An 18,312-nucleotide genomic window follows, 5' to 3' on the forward strand; every position below is an offset into this window, starting at 1 on the left:
GACAAGGAAGGAAGCAGAGTCAGAGGAAAATAGTCACTTTGCATGTTATCATCTTTCTAAGCTCACTGGGACAAGAGATATTATAAGTTAAAAGAAAGGGTAGGAGGAAAGAAAAGAAACAAAGTGACATAAAGATCAGCAGAACAAACAGGAAAACAGTCACAAAAAGAAGCAGGTTTCTTAGAGATGCTTAGCAGCACCTCTGAGCAGGAGGTAATTGCCAGTGGATAAAAAGAGCAAAATGGATGCCAAGACAGAAAGCAATGGTGGAGCACCAAGCACCTTGGTCAATATATTTGTAAATCTGCAGAAGGTCCCGGGAGGAAGAAAAACTTATCCAGCTTTCTGTTTCTTGAGATGGTAATCTTTCCATGAAATATATTTTCACTAAATTTCCTGCAGAAAAGAAATGCAACCACTCCTAAAGGTTGCTAGACAAACAGAGAATTAGCTGCGTGTGTTTAGTCTTAAAACACAAATACAAATGTATGCCAATAAACAAGCAAATATAAAAAAAGCATTGGTCAATTAAATTTCTTTCTCTGGTATGGTCAGTTAAAATTAATTCTGGCACGAGGCATCCTGAAGCCAGATTGTACATCCTTGCTGTGCTTTGAAGTGAGAACTTAGAAAACAATGTCTTCTTCAGGCCAACCAGGAGCTAACTAAACACCTGGCTTTTTATTGAGGGAGACCAAGGTATTATGGTGTTCTTGTCATGGGAGTCATATATTAGACAAAACAATAGTCTGAATTCTATTCTAGAAGCAGAAATGGGAAAATGGAAAGCTGTGCTCTGTTGGTTTTTGGCAGCAGGGAATTATTCGCAAATCAAAAAATTCAGTTAACTTTCGTTTAGAAAGAATTTGTATTGAGCATAAGCATGAGTCTGGCATGAACACTACCATTTAACCACTTAATTTATAGCATTTAACCATGAACCTTGCCAAAGTTTGTGCTACCCACATAAACATTTAAGGTCTCAGAATATTTCCAAATATATTCTTCTGGCCACCACTTTTAAAAGGAACCTGCTACTGAATTTTTAATACTTATTTAGTTCATGTGAAATAGCATTTGTTGCTCTGGAACTGCTATTGTAGGTATCTTTGCTGACAACTGAAAGCACTGTACTTTTTGTAGAATCACAGCATGGTAGAGGTGGGAAGCAACCTCCGGAGATCGTGTAGTCCAACCCACCTGCTCAGAGTTGCTCAGGGCCATTTCCAGTCAGACTTTTAATATCTCCATGGACGGAGACTCCACAAGCTCTCTGGGCAACCTGTTCCATGTTTGACCACCCTCATGGTAAAAAAGTGTTTTCCTGTGTTTAAATACAATTTCCGATATGACAGTTTGTGCAATGCTTGCAGTGCTCCTTGCCAAAACCTGAGAAAACCAAAGAAAACACCAGGGCAACTGCAGTGTGTTAGGCAGAGCTGAGGGTGCTCAAGCCAGGGCTACCAACAGCAGCTTTCCCAGCATCTGAGCTGGAATCAGCATGCTTTGGAAATGGCAAAGCCCCCACACGCAGTGTGACCTTGTAAGGTCAAGAACTGGAACCAGCCAAAATCTGATTCAGTCAACCTTGACTTAAAAAAAAAAAAACAAAACAAAAACCATGAGCAATGTGTTCTGAGGTAGAGCAGTGACTAACTACCAGGACCATGGGAGGAGGGTAGGCTCACGACTATTGTGCAGCACATCCGGGAGGGCGAGGAGGTGGGGCGGAGGGGGAGCCTCAGGAGAAGGGGGTGAAGAAGGAAGGCAGCAGGAAAGGGTGATGACATAGTTTAACAGAATTGATTTATGAATCACTGACTTTGTGAAGTTAATTCCATACTCACCTTTCCCTCCTCTGCTCCCCCACTCCCAATAAAGTTGTCTCTGTTCTAAACCCTTGAACTCATTGTTTGTTAGTAGGGAAGTATTGCTCATGAGGGAGACACAGACAATGTTCATTTAATTTCCCAGCTTTCCCAGGAGACTCTTGTGGGTGTTATTTAAGGAGTGTTTTCAAAGGAACATATGTATACTGGCCCTCTTTACTACCCACAGCGCCTCCACCTAGACAACTTAATACGTCAGTCAACATTTGCAAGTCATCAGTTAATCAACAGTGAGGAAAGGTAAATTGAAATGAAATACCCTAACTGAATAATTTCATTAGCTTTGCTCTAATACACAGACGCCCTCAGAGACGCACCTTCTCACTGGAGACCGGTAATAAATGTGTTAAGCATATGAAAAGAAAGTGATGCAATTGTGAAAGCACATGCGCAGGTAAAATTTTCCCAAAGGTTGTGTGGAGAGCGTGTAGCGGGAGCAGACGTGATTTGGCTACCACGTGTGCTACCGTAGGTGCAAGGAAGGAAGTCTCCAAATGGTGGATTTAACATGACTCTCGGCAGCCACATCACAAAGCGCCCGGGAGTGGCTTGTCCCTCCTGGCCCCTGTGGGAATCAATCTGAGGAAGCCTGATGCTATGGAGGTGTTTCCTGTATATTGTGTGGGAAACTCAACTAAGTGCAAACTACCGGCAACAATGAGACAATAAATTATAATAAACAGGAAAAATAGCATTGGCTCCTGAAATCAATGGCTGGAGCGAATGAAACTTTCACAGCATTGATAAATGAATAAATATAACAAAAAGCATTGGGTTTTGAAAGAATGGGCAGTTTTATCTGCACTGAAAGGCTCCTTTTCTCTTAACTAAATACATGTAAAAAATAAACACCACTGAAGGACTTTGACTGAGATTTTCAGCGCTGGAGAGGTGACTTAGAAAGCTGCATAAAACTCCAGTCTGCTTCCTTTGCTTGGCCCTGAAAACGGCAGCACAGTCTGAACAGCCACCTTCTAGCAACCCCATTGCATCATCTGTGCACATCTGCTACTCAGCCCACATGAAATCATCAATTCTGAAAGATGAGCCGGCCCCCTCCTTCCGAAAAATTATAAAAAAACAGCAACCGAAACTGAGTTAAAAACTACTGGAAGCCACCTGCTGTCCCATGAAGAAGACCTGGAATGCTCTGAGGATTAAATACAGTTCGTCTTGTGTGCATATGCTATCTTCCTGAATTCACAGAAGTGAGCAGTGGGAGCTGAAACGAGTGGGAGTAAAGAGTGTGCAGTACTTCAGAGGAGACACTGAAACACCTTGCAGGCGCAAGAGAACTGCAGTATTAAGCACTTTTCATTTACTGCCCTTATGATATCCAGGCTCTGCAAAAGAGCTTAAGAAATTGCTTAACTTCAGCTCAGGAGAGCAGTCCCACCTTAGGCAAAATTAAGTCCATCACCATATAGTCTCCAGTAGGCTCAAGACCTTGTGGGGCCAAGCTCTGCGGGACAATACCTAACTGGGATAAAGCAGCAAGGTTTAGCCTGCATTAGAGGTCTCTGCTCTTCAACAACAAAAAATCTGACAGAATCCCCAAACTGATTTTTGAGGTAATGAGTAAACTGGGTAGAGTGAAAAGTTACTCTTTCAATATCTTTGGGAAAAAAAAGAAAAATTAAAAAAAGAAAGAAAAATTTAAAAAAGAAAAAAGAAAATAGCAGCAGAAGCCTATAAACACACTCCAATTTTTCCTGAGTTAATTTATTTCAATTAGTTTTAGCTGAATCATATATCAATAGAAGACCATGACACCGGGGCAATAAGGTACACAGGTTTAGAAAGAATATGCATTTTGCAAAATGAACTGGATTGCTTGTTTTCTAGTATTACAGAATGAATTGTTGAAGAGAATGCAAGAAAAACGATACACTAGGATCTTAGTACAGTACTTGAGGCTTTACCTCTTGCAATATATAATGAAGAATTAGTTTATTTTATTCTAGACAGGAAAACTGCCCGGTTTAATGGAAACTGGCTAACTGACACGTAGAAAGCAATGCTAGATGGCAATGACTTGGCTGTTGAATAGCTTCTTGTGAGAAGGCACTCAGCACTATGAAGGCATTCAGCACAATGGTCATTTTCAGTAATGATTGGAAGGGGGAAAATTGTCTCAATTAAATTAAAAAATTATAAGAAATTGTAGGCAATAAATAGTGTAAGAGGGTGCATAAAGTTTGATTTCACAGAGAGAGGCAGCCTTCAATGGGAAGGGAAAGTAATCGCACTGTTCTTGTCACTGCAGAGCGCTGTGTTCTGGGTGCCTCATCACTGATACATGCAGAGTATTCTAAAAGAAGCATGAAAAACAGTTAAGAACATGCAAGGAATGATTTAAAAAAATAGCAGAGTTAAGTCTAAGCTTGGCTAAGGCAGTGGAACACAATAGCAACCCTTAAATATTTGAACAACAAAGAAAGAGAAAACTTAGCAACAAGGGAAATAACCAGATTAACTGCAAGATACAGAAAAGTGTTCTTCCAGAAAGATCCATAATGTCTGGGCTAAAAATGGTAAAAAGCTTGTCAGCAAGCACATTCGAAGTTAGATTGGACAAAATGCTAGTAGAAGTATAATAAAGAGTTGTTCTGTGCTAACAGCTTGATCCGCTTGATGCCTTAGTGTTTTCCATCTCTTTCGAAGCAGCTAAACATCAGAGTAAATAAAATACTTCACCTGCCTTTTACCTTATGAATAGCAATTTAATAAAATATTTCTGAGAATTCTCCCTTTTGGCATAGACAATCTTCACTTGTTCACTATCTATAAGTAAGTAACTATAAGGGAAGAGGCATGTTAATAGTCCAACAACTACCCTGAAAAGCTGTCGAGCTGCACGCCAGCTTCATACGAACCATTATCCTAAATAGTTCATATGTCTCTAAATGCTTCCTGTATTAAACTAGACGAAGCAAACAGCGTCCCGTATGGACGATATCCAGCTGCAAATGCGAAGGTAACCGTTGCGGCTGTGAGAGCGAGCAGTAGAGGGCAGCATAGACTAGGAGTACCTGCAGGTTTACAGGGGCCAGAAAATACCATGGCTTCGTAGGAGGTGGAGAGGGGGATCTTTAAGACTAAACGCATGCTGATCTCTCTTACGTGTGATGCCCAGTATATTTGAAACCACGGGAAGTTGTTACCAGCCCTTCATCAAAGAGTCTCCCCAGCCTCTGTCGCGGCCAGTCTGTGCTATATTCCTTTTCCAAGGTGACCTCACCTGGCGTTGCAGCTAATGTTTGCACTGCAAGGATTGCAGCACGTACTTCATAGCTTCTCAGGTCACCTTCCTTTCCACGCCCAGCCTTCCCCCCTACCTGCCGCCTGATCTTAATCTTTAGGCAAAAATCTCTCAGGCAGGATTTACTGGGGTAAAATCTGAAAATTGATTGTCCTGTGTAAAAGGTCAGGAAAAATGTGGAACTGAATGAAAAAAAAGCATGTTTATCTGGTGACAGTCTAGTGCCATTGCATTTTTTTATGTGATCCTTCCTTCTGTTCCTTCAGGTCTTTCCACAGCCTAAAGACACAGAATCTGGAAAGTGTCCCCTCTGGAACTGCATTAAAATTTTACCTCAGAGGCTGTAGCCTCCTGCCATCCCCTCTCCAATATCTTTCCTTTGACTGTCTGGGCCTGATTTTTGCCTACCTTTTGTTTTATTCTCTGTAATAGTTTTGGCTCAGAACACAGTCTGTGTCCTACGGCCTTCAACTCTTTTCTTCCCACTCCATCTGGCTGGTTTTCAGTCATTTGCAGTTTTCCCTTTATAATATTTTTCTTTCCCTTCTAAAATCGAAGTAAACACAGGTTTTAAGACAACATTATTTCTAAAAAATATTTCTGCAGCCCTGTATCTTAAACTTCTATTGTTATGTTACACTCTATACACACACATGCATGAGCATGCACACATACAATGAAAGTGCTTAACATAAACATTTTCCTAGCATTACAGGATGAAAGTGATCTCAGGCTGACCACTTATTTTCCGTGAATTTAATTATGTTCAGAAACCACAGAAATAAAAAATAATTTTTATTATTTGCACTAACGTATCAACTGGAAGCCTTTGTCATGAACCAGAACCATATTGCACTAGGACCTTTAAAAGCACAGGCAAAGATGACTATCTCCCTGTTCCAAAAAAGAAAAAACTTACCATGAAAGTGTAACACAAAGAACTAGGTGAATTATTTATTTGCTTTTTTGTAAGGTGCGGATAACTGCATGCAATAAAAGTGAACAGGTCTCTGCTGTGAACCTCATATGCCCTAAATAAACAGAGAAAACAAGGAAACCCAGAGGCATAAAGAAATAACATGAATAGAAAGAAGCGCTCTCTACTCCAAGACCAGTGTTCACTAAGGTTGGCTGTTTCTTTGCACATTGCACAGTTTCATCTTTTTAGAGATAATTAAAAATAGTGACCTTTAGTAGTCACCTTTATTGGATGTAGCACATAGGATAGGAAAAAGTCTTCCCTTTTGCTTTTCGTTTTGTCCTGTACCCATTACCACTGTGCACATTCAGGTGTGAATTAAAAGCAAATTTTAATTTTATCAGTGTGAGTTATTTAGCAATATTTTTTCCAGACACTTGAATTGTTAACCAGTCATAATTGAGTCTAATTATTATGCAAATTTTGGACTTATTTATCAGCATTAATTCTTTTAATAACCCTAATACAAATATATAAAATTGCATTTTTAAGAGAGGAAGCCCACACAGCCAAAAATACAAGCTCAAAACTTTCTGAAAACAGAGGTCTCAGATATACAAAGTCTTTATTTTTTCCTTTAAAAAAATAATTGAAGTTTCTTAAAAAAAAAAAAAAAGACACACACAAAAAAACCCAGTCTTTTTATTCTGATTCCTTAGGAGGAAAGAATTCAGTATCAAGGCAACAAAAGTGCCCACATCCAGATTTAAAGCAAGGATTCACCACTTATGCTTAGTTTCATGATGAAAGGAGGAAATCTTGTCTGAAAATGGAGTGTTAACCCATTTTTGCTGCAAAGAAGAAAATCCATGCCTCTTTCTTTCAGCAGAAGTAAGAGTGATTGATTGCGTATGTATATGAACGAGTGTCTGTATGTACACATGTAAGGGAAAAGTGCAAAAGAAATCTGCCACCCTCTTTCCTCTTACAGCAGTGCTCTGCTGTGAACCAAGCTCTCTTGCAGGACGTGTAGTTAACCTGCAGAACCTTGTTAAATAATAAATGCACGGCACTGGCAATTCAAAGTTTGCTGAGAAGAGTACACGCTGGTTTCTCTAAAGTGTTGAAGACAGGCAGAACTCTGTTGATTCAAATTATTTGGGAGCCACTGGTTTCAGGACAAAAAGGCCATGCTGAAGAAGTTTAGAGTCCAGGTAGAGAGATGGCTGGAAGACTGTAAATAGTCACCATGGGTGTGAAGATGTTTCTCAAACACAGGTGGTGAACCTGCTGTGATATGGAGGCTTCAACTCCCCCCTCGGATCCCGAGGAATTGTGCCCGTTTCAGCCACTGCCTGTGAGTAAAGCTAAATGTACCTTACCTACCAGTCACCACCTGAAGAAAAGAGGCCTCCTGTTACCCCGAGGATGTTTGAGCAGATGACGTGGGAAGTCTTCCTAATACCTTCAAAGTTTTCTGTCTGAGCTAGTATTCAGCTGAGGGAAAGATTCTGAGGAAGCATTACACATACTTCCTTTCCCTTCTATCCAGAACTATGCTTTGGTCTGAGTTTTAGTGGGTACTGATGTTTCTCTGAGGGTCAGTTACCTTTAAAGGTCAGAAGCCTGAGGACACTATCTAGAAGTGGCAGATCTTGGGATCCTGGACTCTTTCGCTAGGGACAGAGTCTGGGCGTGCAGAAGTGAATGACCCCGAGTAAGCAATTTCCATTTTCTGTCTCTGCATGAGAATATCCAGCCGGAAATTTAAGCCAGGTGTTCATTTCTCCTAGATTACATTGGCTGTTCAAAATGGCCTAGAATCTCAGCCAAAGTTGAGACTCTCTCATCAATATGAGACTGCAAAGCCTGGAAAGAGGAAAAGCTAAAACACAAGGAAGATAAAAGACACCTAAGAGGCACTTCCAGCTGAAATTATTCCACTTACATACCATCCTTTCAGCATTACCCTTAAGAAAATTAGCACCATCTAAACCTTGATAACGGAAGGACAATCAAGCAGCACTGTAGATGCTATTACAAAGTCTTCAAGGAGTGATAAATACAGCCAAGAGCTATTTGTCTGACGGTTTGGACTGTGAACACAAGTAATTCCAACCAACATACATATAACAAAGAAATACTATAGATCCCAGAATATGTCCCTGAGGGATACCAGATGACACTGAAGACACCAGAGATCAAAGCAATAAATTTTACAAAATAAGAAAAAGAGTACCATTATAGCCAATAGTCAAGAGAGTCAAATGCCACATGGAAGTTCAAAAGCAGTAGGCAAATGTAGTAATAACCCTGCTGTGTGCAAGTCCACATACACATTATCTGGATAGCCTTCAGAGAACGAGAAAAAATAAAACTCAAAATTATATCTATAGTTTATCTGCAGAGCTGTTTGCACTAACCTTTGACTGCAATGACAGTATAAAAGAAAAGTTCTTGATTTTCAATGGCCATTACTTTTGCTGCCATAATTCCCTCCTACAGCAGCCACTTTTCTTAAAAGATAAAAAATATTTCCCCCATTCATTTGAGTAAGAAAGTAGTTGCAATGATCAGATAGACAATTAGGAGGAAAAAAAACTGAAAAAAAAAGTCACGGAACAGACAAAACAAGACAAGATGTTTGATGTAGTCAAACCACATTTTTATTTTGCTGGTTACTCCTCCACTTTCCCTATCCTTCATCTGTGCACTGTCTTCTTAGCTTATAAAATCTTTACCAAAGGAAATTTGTTTTCATAATTGTCAAAAAATATCAGTACATATTCTAGACTAAGTGTAATAGACATCAACTTTATGAAGGTCTCGAGAAGCACCAAAACATTTGAAATTTTCAAACAACTAGCTGGCAAATATAAAGAAATTTCCAATAAATCAGAGTTTGTAAAATTCAAGTTTAAATGCATTATAATACTAACATTTTATTAAGAGATCCAAATACGGTAAGCAGTAGTGAAAATGGTAGTTCTGAAGCATAACTGCAGAAACCTTCAGCATTCGTTTGAACTCTGCTTACAGTGGCTGGTTTTGGTCAGGGGCTGCAAATGCATCATAATTATAGAGACTGTTATTATGTCATTAAACTCGCTTGGGATTTTGAATTTTGCCCAGGTTTGGAACAAACTAAGACCTTTCTAAGCATTCTAGGCAACCACACATCAGACAGAGAAATAAATCTGCAGGACAGCTGATCGCCTAACAAACAGACTCATCACAAGCATTCGGCCAGAGAGAACCTGAGTTTGCATCCCAACACCTCCGGGACGTGGGAGGCCCAGATTTAAGACTCTGTTCCAAATTGTACGGAATGGAGAGCCGACTCTGAATCTCTCACATCTCGGCGGTGGCAGTGTCTCTCCACCAGACAATCTGCCCAGAACATGAGAAATCCTTGTCATTGAAATTTTCTGGGGGAAAAAAAATGTGTTTTTACAGGAAAGTTTTATTTTTGGCAATTCGGCATTTTTATGAGAAAATGACCAGCTAAAAATTAAACCCCAAAAGGCAGAATAAAACTACTCCATGGATACCACCTAATTACTATATGGCAAAATTTGATGGAATGCTAATAACAATGCTAGCACTGAACACAGAGTATTTAAATTTAGGGCAAAAAGAAATAACAGATGGAACAGAGATACATGCAGAGCTCTTACATTCATATATTCATCTACTTATGAATATATTAGCATCTGACTCACAAATAAAACATATTGAAATAGTCACAGCAGCATTATCTACCAAAAAAGTCAATCGTGAAGTTTTTAACACGCTGCCATTTATAAATGTAAGTTCGTTTAAAGACTGTTTTTTTAGAAAAATATTGATTCTTTCTGTGCAATTAGGAAAAAGAAAAGACTTTTCTGGTTAGAAGATTCAGTCCTGCACCACTGCCATCAATAGCACTCTTGCCATCAACTTCAATGGGAAAAGAATTATACCCTGTGTTAGCTTTCAGCAATTACATTGACATTATCAGTGATTTACTGAGTGGTATTTCAAACATGATACCATATGTCAGCTGATACCAAGCAAGTTTGAGTGACAAAGTTCTGATCATAACCACTTGGTTCATAAATATCACAGCCATTGAGCCTCTAGAGCATTTAAACTCTGACAGCTAGGGCATCACCATAAAAAAAAAAAAGCCTTGAAAAACCCTAGGAGACTCAGCTCTGAGTTCAAATGACTTCCTCTTAAGTCTTCCACTTCTCAAGTTGATTAAGATTCAGTGCATAGCTCTGATCTGAAATCAAGCAGTTCAGCTAAGGGGGAGGCTGGAAATTTTCTCTTGTTGATAGGTAGAAGTGGGAAATAGTATTGCTAACACTTTGTGATGATTTTCAACCCTTTCAGATGTGCCGACATCCTTATGAATTTAAGCTGCTGAAGTGTGTTTGCTTTTCTGAGCTACATTTCAGAGACTTTTTAGAATGGCCCACAGATCCAAGTGGGTTTTGTAGGCCACCAGTTGCAAATCACTGTTCTCTAAACACTAGTTTAAAAAATATATGGAAATACTTTTGTTCATCATAATTAAACTACATCTTTTAAAATAGCTATGTCATTTTTACCCTGTATTGGTCCAAAGAATCTCCAGGGAATTATTTTTTCCTCTTCCTTTTATATCAGTTAAATGACATTGATTCCAGTTAAGTTATTTCTAATTTGAAGACATTTGAGAGGAGAGTTGGGCCATTTGTGCTTTAAAGAACATATACTTTCTTTTCTTCTCTTGCTTTATTTTAGTTGCAAATTATGAACAGCTAACTTTACTCTTATGGACTTCATTTACAGACAGATCTTACGAGTTGTTCAACATTATAAGAGGTCTAGAGAGTTGGGGTTTTCTCTACATCTACATTAATTTCCCATAGATTTTAATTCCGTGTTAATTCCCAGGAGTTCTCTTGCATCTTAACACTTTTTCCAATATCTAAAGATGTAATAACCCTTTATCAGTCAGGAAACCAAGCTAAAAAACTCCAATATTCCTGTCTCTTTTAAATTTAATTTTTCTTATCCAAATTCCCCAAAATACCAAAGCCAAGCTAACAACAGGAAAAAAAAAGTCAAAAATATAAGAGGAAAACAATACCAAAGGAAGGCTTAGCCAGTGTCATATTGCTGGTAGGGCACAAATAATACTAGCTATTAACTTTCATTTTTAAGCAGCTTTTCTGAGTTAAAGAACTTTCAAAAGATAGAATTTCAAACACATTTTGTTAGAAAGGGCTATTTAGATAAGAACGACAACAAAAAAAGTGAACAAGCTACTCAACCTACAGAAGTAGTTTAAATCGTTATATTGTCTGTTTTGAATGATGTTCACAGAGAAGCACATCATTAAGGAAAGGGCAAGGTAAATAATGAGTAGCTGACTATCAGCTGCAGAGAAATAAAATAGCAGAATTCTACAAGCCAGGGAGCCTGGTGCTGCATCATTCAGTTAATAGGCTGAGAGAGTCTGAATTAACATTAGAGCTCTGTACTGAGAGATCGGAAATGCAGGAAAAAGAGAAAGTAGAGCATCCAGGGTAAAATCAGCTGCTGTGTATACAGGCCAGAGGATGTTATTTGGCTGCAGGGGAACTGGTGTGGATCATCAGTTTGTACATCAGCCCATTAGCCTCATGCTGGTTAACTGTATTTTTTCAGCTGGGAAGTATTTAAGGCCACATGTTAAAGCTATTTTTTTCCCCTCCCTACTAGACTTACAAGGAGGAACAGGAAGAAATTTAAAGTAAATTAAGAGTAATAGTGAGGTATTGACTTGCTAAACTAACTTATTGAGGTCTTATAGATCATATGAGGCTTGAAATCAGAGGGGCAGAAAGAAGGAAATGACAGACAATGTACTGAAAATGAAAGATCAACTCAGAACATGAAAACTTTGCCTGGATTTTGAAACCAGCAGTAAAACCTGTTAAGAGGAACAGGTGTTGCTTTCTGATTTAGCCATGGGCGATACCTGGAGTCAAGTCATGAAATCTCTGAAGATTCACTCTTGTGATCAGAAGAGGGATTCGGTGCTTGGTGGACAATCTGAGGGTGCGGATGAGCAATACAGCTGTGTTAGTCCTTGCCAGATGTTGCTGAAGGGAGGGACGGCTCCCTCCCACTGCCCTCTCCTTGCTCTTGCGCAGATTCTGGCATTCATCTGAGCTGGCAGTGAGCTGGATCACAGAGCTAAACTGGCAGAATATTAAAGCCCCCTTCCCCTGCAGCGTGAATTGTACCGAAGAGCTGGAGCACCGTTCTAGAGAATTTTGAAAGCTGCATGTGGGCAGTAATGACATTCTTTAAATATGCCTCCCCCCCCCACAACTCGGAGCATACAAATGCCCGGACTTCCTTACAAGACAGTTTGCCATCCCACATATTCGTCCCAAACCCTCTGCACTGCGGTAGCGCGAAACTGGAATGCGCAGACAGTGTGCGGAAAGCTGCTGAGCAGTGCGTGTGGACGGCTGCATTGTTTAATTTTGCATGTCCTTCTGCTGGTCAGCCTTCCAGACCTCACCCCCAGCCATTTAACCATGCTGCAATCTGGGTAGGGACTAGAAGTAGACTTTCCTTTATGCTTCCCTTTCCTTTTCTCATTTATGGCTGCTATTAAAAAAATGCCTCGTCTCTGAAAAACATAGAGTACTGAACTGGTGCAGCCAGAATCTGTTTGGAGGGAATCCAGCATCTTCTATAAACAGTTCAATTTCACCATATTTAACACAAGCGCCTCTAAATAATAGTAATATTTGCTTTCAAATATTATTTTGGCCTTTGACCAATGTTCCATTTTATGTCCAGTCTCTGTTACAATGTTTTTGACCTCTTATGTACTGATCTTTCTTTCAGAAGAGATAAACTTCTAAAAACAGCTCTTTATCTTCCCAAGACTCATTTATAATTTTACAGGAGATTAAAATTTCACTGATGAATGGGGAACTGCAGATGGAGCTGAGCCAATGCTAAAATACCCAATCTCACTTTGGTATCTTCCAAGTATTTTCTTCTTCAGCACAATGCTCTGATATTATTTCTGCTCAATGACCTCCATGTCATGATTCTGCAGTTAAAGACAATGAAATATCCAACAGTTGCATGTAACTGAGGTCAAGGGATGACTGATACGTCTTTTGGGAACAGAAGACTGAATGTGGTGTGAAAAAGGGAAAGAAGAAGAAAAAAAATGGAAAAAAAAAACCCAAAACACATCCTAAAAACTCTGGCTTGTGGGCAAATAGCCTGTCAATTCAGACAGAATTGAGCTGGACATTGAATGATCTTTACAAAGTGTGACAGAAAGATCGTCCTTTCCCCCTAGGAATTTCATAGTAACTTTGTAGTAAATGTTCTAGTTTGTAATTAGGTTTACACTACTGTTTATTTGGAACAAACACTATTATTTTGAGTACAGAGACCTCCTTGCACCACAGACATCTTCACTGGTTCTGCATCTTCGTATCTACTTATAGGCACTTGTCTGCCACAAGATGTCTTGCCTAATGAGAGATTAATTTATATGCGCTTGATAACAATTTGACAATACTGGCCTAGAAAATTATCAGTATCAAATGAACAATTTACCACAGGGTAAGCAAGGGTGTGAAGACAAATTATACTGGTTATTTTAATTTGGTACCTGTCTGGCTGGCTGTCTTTCTGCACCTTGCCCCCAGTGAAAAAGTATGATGGAGAAAAACCTAAATATGGAGAGTTACCGCAGAACAAAGGATGCGGTGTAAATGCAGTGCTAGTTCACCCTCTGGCGACATGTCCACTTGCATAATTACAATACAACTCACTTCTCTTACTCATTCTATAAAAGCAATCTGGGTTCTCTCATCATTTGAGATACAGAGGGGTCTTTCTAACTCAGCTCATCTCGATTGCACTGAGGCAGGAGCCAGTAACATGAACATCACCGTCGTCAGAGCTGACTGGGAAGCTGCGCACGGTGAGGAAATGGCGAGAGGCAGTGGAGGGGAGGACCACATCTTCAGCCAGGCCAACTGCTGGCAAAAATGGATGAGGGACCTCAACCATAAACTCATGTAAAGGTTTCAGGAGAAATTAATCTTGATGCAGGAGAAAGTTACATTCACTTTGTTTAGTACAGTCTTTTTTTGAAAGTTACACGGTCTTATTAATACACTGCACTCAGAGTAAGGCTCCTCCTATTCTTTTCCTTATCCGCTCATGCTCAGACAGGCAAATCCTTATCTATGGCCTCAAAACCATGCTGTACGCCATGACCCTGGAAGTACTTACTAATCTGGCAGCACACCTTTGCCTGAATGCCTGAAAATCTCTCCCTAACTGAGTGTGCCGTATTTCCAGCCTCTCTTCCAAGCCCCTATAAAACACTTGCTTGAGAGAGAATTCAGAAATGAATGACTCTCTTGTAAACTGAAAACCTCCATTAGCAGGCAAGCAGAGTTTATCAAACTCCTGCTGCCTGTAACCTGACCAGCCCCTGCTAAGCTCAGGACTCCAGAGGTGAAATGTTACCGTGTTTATGCACTGAATGATCTGTCTCCTAGAAATTGTACATGTGTAAAACATCTATAGAATATACGTACTGGGTTGAGAAAGAATATTGTGAACCATATTCTCATTTGACACGGGCAGGCAAACATCTATCGACTCCAGTGAAACTAAATCAACTTACTTCAAGATATTTTTATTGTATTTTATACTTTATGGGAGTTAAGGTCCTGGTCTGTCACCAGCAGCACTGTGGAACAATCATTTCCTCTTCACCCACTTAAATTACTTAGCAACCATTTTTTCCCCCTACCTAGACATTTTTTCTCTGTTAGTGACTGAAAAACTTCCAAATGTCATCTACCTCTCCTTCCGAATTGGAACATATTGATTGTAATTTGTTGCATTTTTTTTTTTCCCAGAAAAGTATATGCTCCTCCCTTACCACAGTAAAAAACATGTACTTTTTATAGATATTTATTTAAAGGATAGATTTTCGAGAAATGTAAAAAAAAAAAAAAAAAAAAAAAAAAAGCAAGTCATTCAAATGCTTCTTTTGGAGAATCTTTTCATTAAATTATAAGATCTGTTGCCAAGAACATTGCCATGTTCCCTTCCCCCTGCCTTAACTGATAGAAATGCCTGAAGATAATTGGTTTCTAAAAGGTAAGAAGGTACTTGAAACTCGATCTACTGCCAGCAGAGGTAGGTCCTTCAGGTAGCTAGAGAGGCTTTGCTAATGAGATCCTAGTTCAATCATTTACATTTCTTTGGTGGTTATTTTCTTATGCAAATTAACAGACTTTTCACCACATAGAAACAGGCAACAACTGACTGTTAAATGAATTGCCTCTCTCTTAATGAAAACATCCAGCTTCTTCTTTCTTATGAGTTTACAGAAGGTTATTTGTTTGGATTATTATAATCCACACTACTTTGATGTTCACACCACACTGGGGTTTAGAAAACAACCCTATTATCTGTAATTGCAACTGCAAAGTTCCTCCCTTCAGAGAAATACTACTACGTTTTAATCAAAGGATGCAAAGACAAATATGTTATATACGACATAATGAAGGCAGCCTAGGATATCCAATGGCTTTTTCTTTTTTTTTTTTTAATAAGGAAGCAAGCCACCATGAATCTCTTTATAGATATTCAAAGGAAGGAGGTAGGAAGTGTCTAATAAAATTAAAAGAGGAACTGTTTGCACATTTTCTATCATTCAATTAACATGCTAACAGGGTATAACCCACAAAGCAGTTAAGTGAAAGGGACAGGGTAACGGTATTTTAAGCTCTGTATTTCTTTTTCTTTAACAGGAATCAGGCCTTCAACCTGGGGAGGTGGTGATGGAGGCAATAAACCAAAGAAGTTAGATCAGTGGGGAGCTTTCATCATCTCTCCTGGATTAAACACAGGAAAGAAAATAATATCCTTAATTCCCTTCCACATTTTACAAGAATGACAGAGACAGTGAAGAACTGTGATGTAACTACGGTGTGGTAAAAGCAAATGGTTAACTGCATGCAAATGTAGTGTTAAGCCTTAATTTGCTGCTTTATTTCTGCTCTCACACTGTCTGAAAGCTGCTGCTGCTACCAGGCGTCAGGAACATGATCCTATTTTGTTTGATGCCACAAAAGATCAAGCTGAACTTTCCTTAGCCTCTAGCTATGTTGAATTCTGTAATGAAGAGTTAATCTATGCGCAACTCGAAGGTTGAAATTATACTTTCTTCTGTTCTCAGTAAAGGTGTAAATCCTTGCAGATATTCTGACACCCCCTGGGAGATCCTTCCTCATAACACATCATAGTCTGCTGGGGATTATTTTTAGATTCTTTTTTTAAAGCAAAGCTCCTCAGAACTCTGCAAATATTTACTGGTTAAAGCTGGAACAAAGACATCAAATGCTTGAAGAGGGTAATTTTTTCCTCTCAATCGTAAGGCACTTACATGCCTATAAAAATAATTTGACTTATTTTCTTCAAGTTTATTTATCATTTAACAATAACAATTTCTTGTGGTGCTTGTAATGACATCAAGCAGGACCAATTCCCATTGTATTATGCACTGCATATTAGAAGTTAGCCTCCAGTCACAAAGCTATTTCAAACACTGTACTGTAGAGTCTCATGTATTTTCATCGGACACTGTTTGTACTTTCATAGCTCAAGCATATTTTTAAATGTCTTTTCCACTTTGTCTTCTCTCAACTTTTATTACAAAGTGCTAAATATGCTTCTAACACTGCTAAGCACACATTCCCATCAGCTGAAGAAACAAGTGAGTAACTAGTCACCGTGCTCTACTGACAGGATGGATATTGTGCAATATGTCAAATTTGACTCCATTTTCAGCTATTTGCTTTACTTATTATTTACATGCTTAATTAAGATAGAAAACTTCTACGTATTATAAACATTCTCTCCGCGAAAGTAATTCATTTTTTTTAACTCTGAAAGTACATATGAAGACATTTGAAAGTAAAACTCTACTTTCAGTAACACAGAAAAAAAACCCTGAAAAACAACATCTAAGAAATATTCTTTAAGAATAATTATAGGTTATCTCCTTCCAGCTCTAGTTATTAGCTTTCCATAACAAGAAATAAAAACATTTCATGAATATTTCCTCCCCACTTTGTCTGTATTACTAAGGGAGAACTTTTCCACAGCCAAGAGGGAGTCTTTTTTTGGTGCTCTCTGTTAACAATGGAGCATGAATAAGGGGCAAGCAGATCTTCTGCAACTATGTCTGTGCTGGCAAAAGCTGTGGTTTTATATCACAATCGTTAGTTTGAGCTAGTCTTGTGACGGATATTAAGTCCTATGTGAGAAGCACAAAATTAACCTTAGCTAACAATGAGCACAAACTCTTATTGCTACTAAGATTTTAAACAAAGAACACCAAATTAGTTAGCAGCGTTTTAAAAGTGAAATGCAGTGAAAACATTGTGAAATACTGCGTTGCAATAATGGGCAAATATTGGAGAATTAATGGATAAGGTCAGATTTGTGCATTGATTAGCACAATGGAGTTCAAAGTCACTGGGTTCCATCCAAATACCAACATTAAATAAGAATAATAATGAAAAGATTCATTCAGTAAGATACATATCCATCTTTATCTGAACCTTTTGAACTCATTAAACTCTAATCAAAATAATAGTAAGATCTGACTTCATTTATTTCTTGCTTCTGGTTGAACCAAAATACTTATGAAAACTACCTTTCCGCAGGAATTTAGACAGATATACTGTTAAATTAGCTTGGAAGTACTGCTCATAGCTTGGAAGCAAAAAAATCACTCTAAAGTATCAATAAGAAGTTTAAGTCAAGATAAATTATAAATTAAAAGGTTAAATTTAGCTGCAGCTCAGATTTGGAACAAAATTTTGGATTAGATTTTATACCTTGACTGAAGTTGATCTGGATGTAGACAACTGTCAGTCAGATGACAAAAATTTTTTCAGAACCCCTAAAATACAAACATACATACAGCTTCCCAAGTTGCTTCCATTTAGTGCATTTTTAAACAAAGTGCACTTATAAGATAAATCTCAAGCAACTCAAAGTACCATTTTACTGCTGATGCTAATGGAAACCCATTGCCCAGGAAGAATTTCAACTTTAGTTAGTTTTCAGATCATATGTTCTTAGTGCAACACTTCCGTACAGATGTACATTGTAGATGTATTATATTAATGAACTAGTATTTATGAAAGGGCTGT

The sequence above is a fragment of the Calonectris borealis genome, chromosome 1, assembly GCF_964195595.1.
Source record: "Calonectris borealis chromosome 1, bCalBor7.hap1.2, whole genome shotgun sequence".
Taxonomy (NCBI): Eukaryota; Metazoa; Chordata; class Aves; order Procellariiformes; family Procellariidae; genus Calonectris; species Calonectris borealis.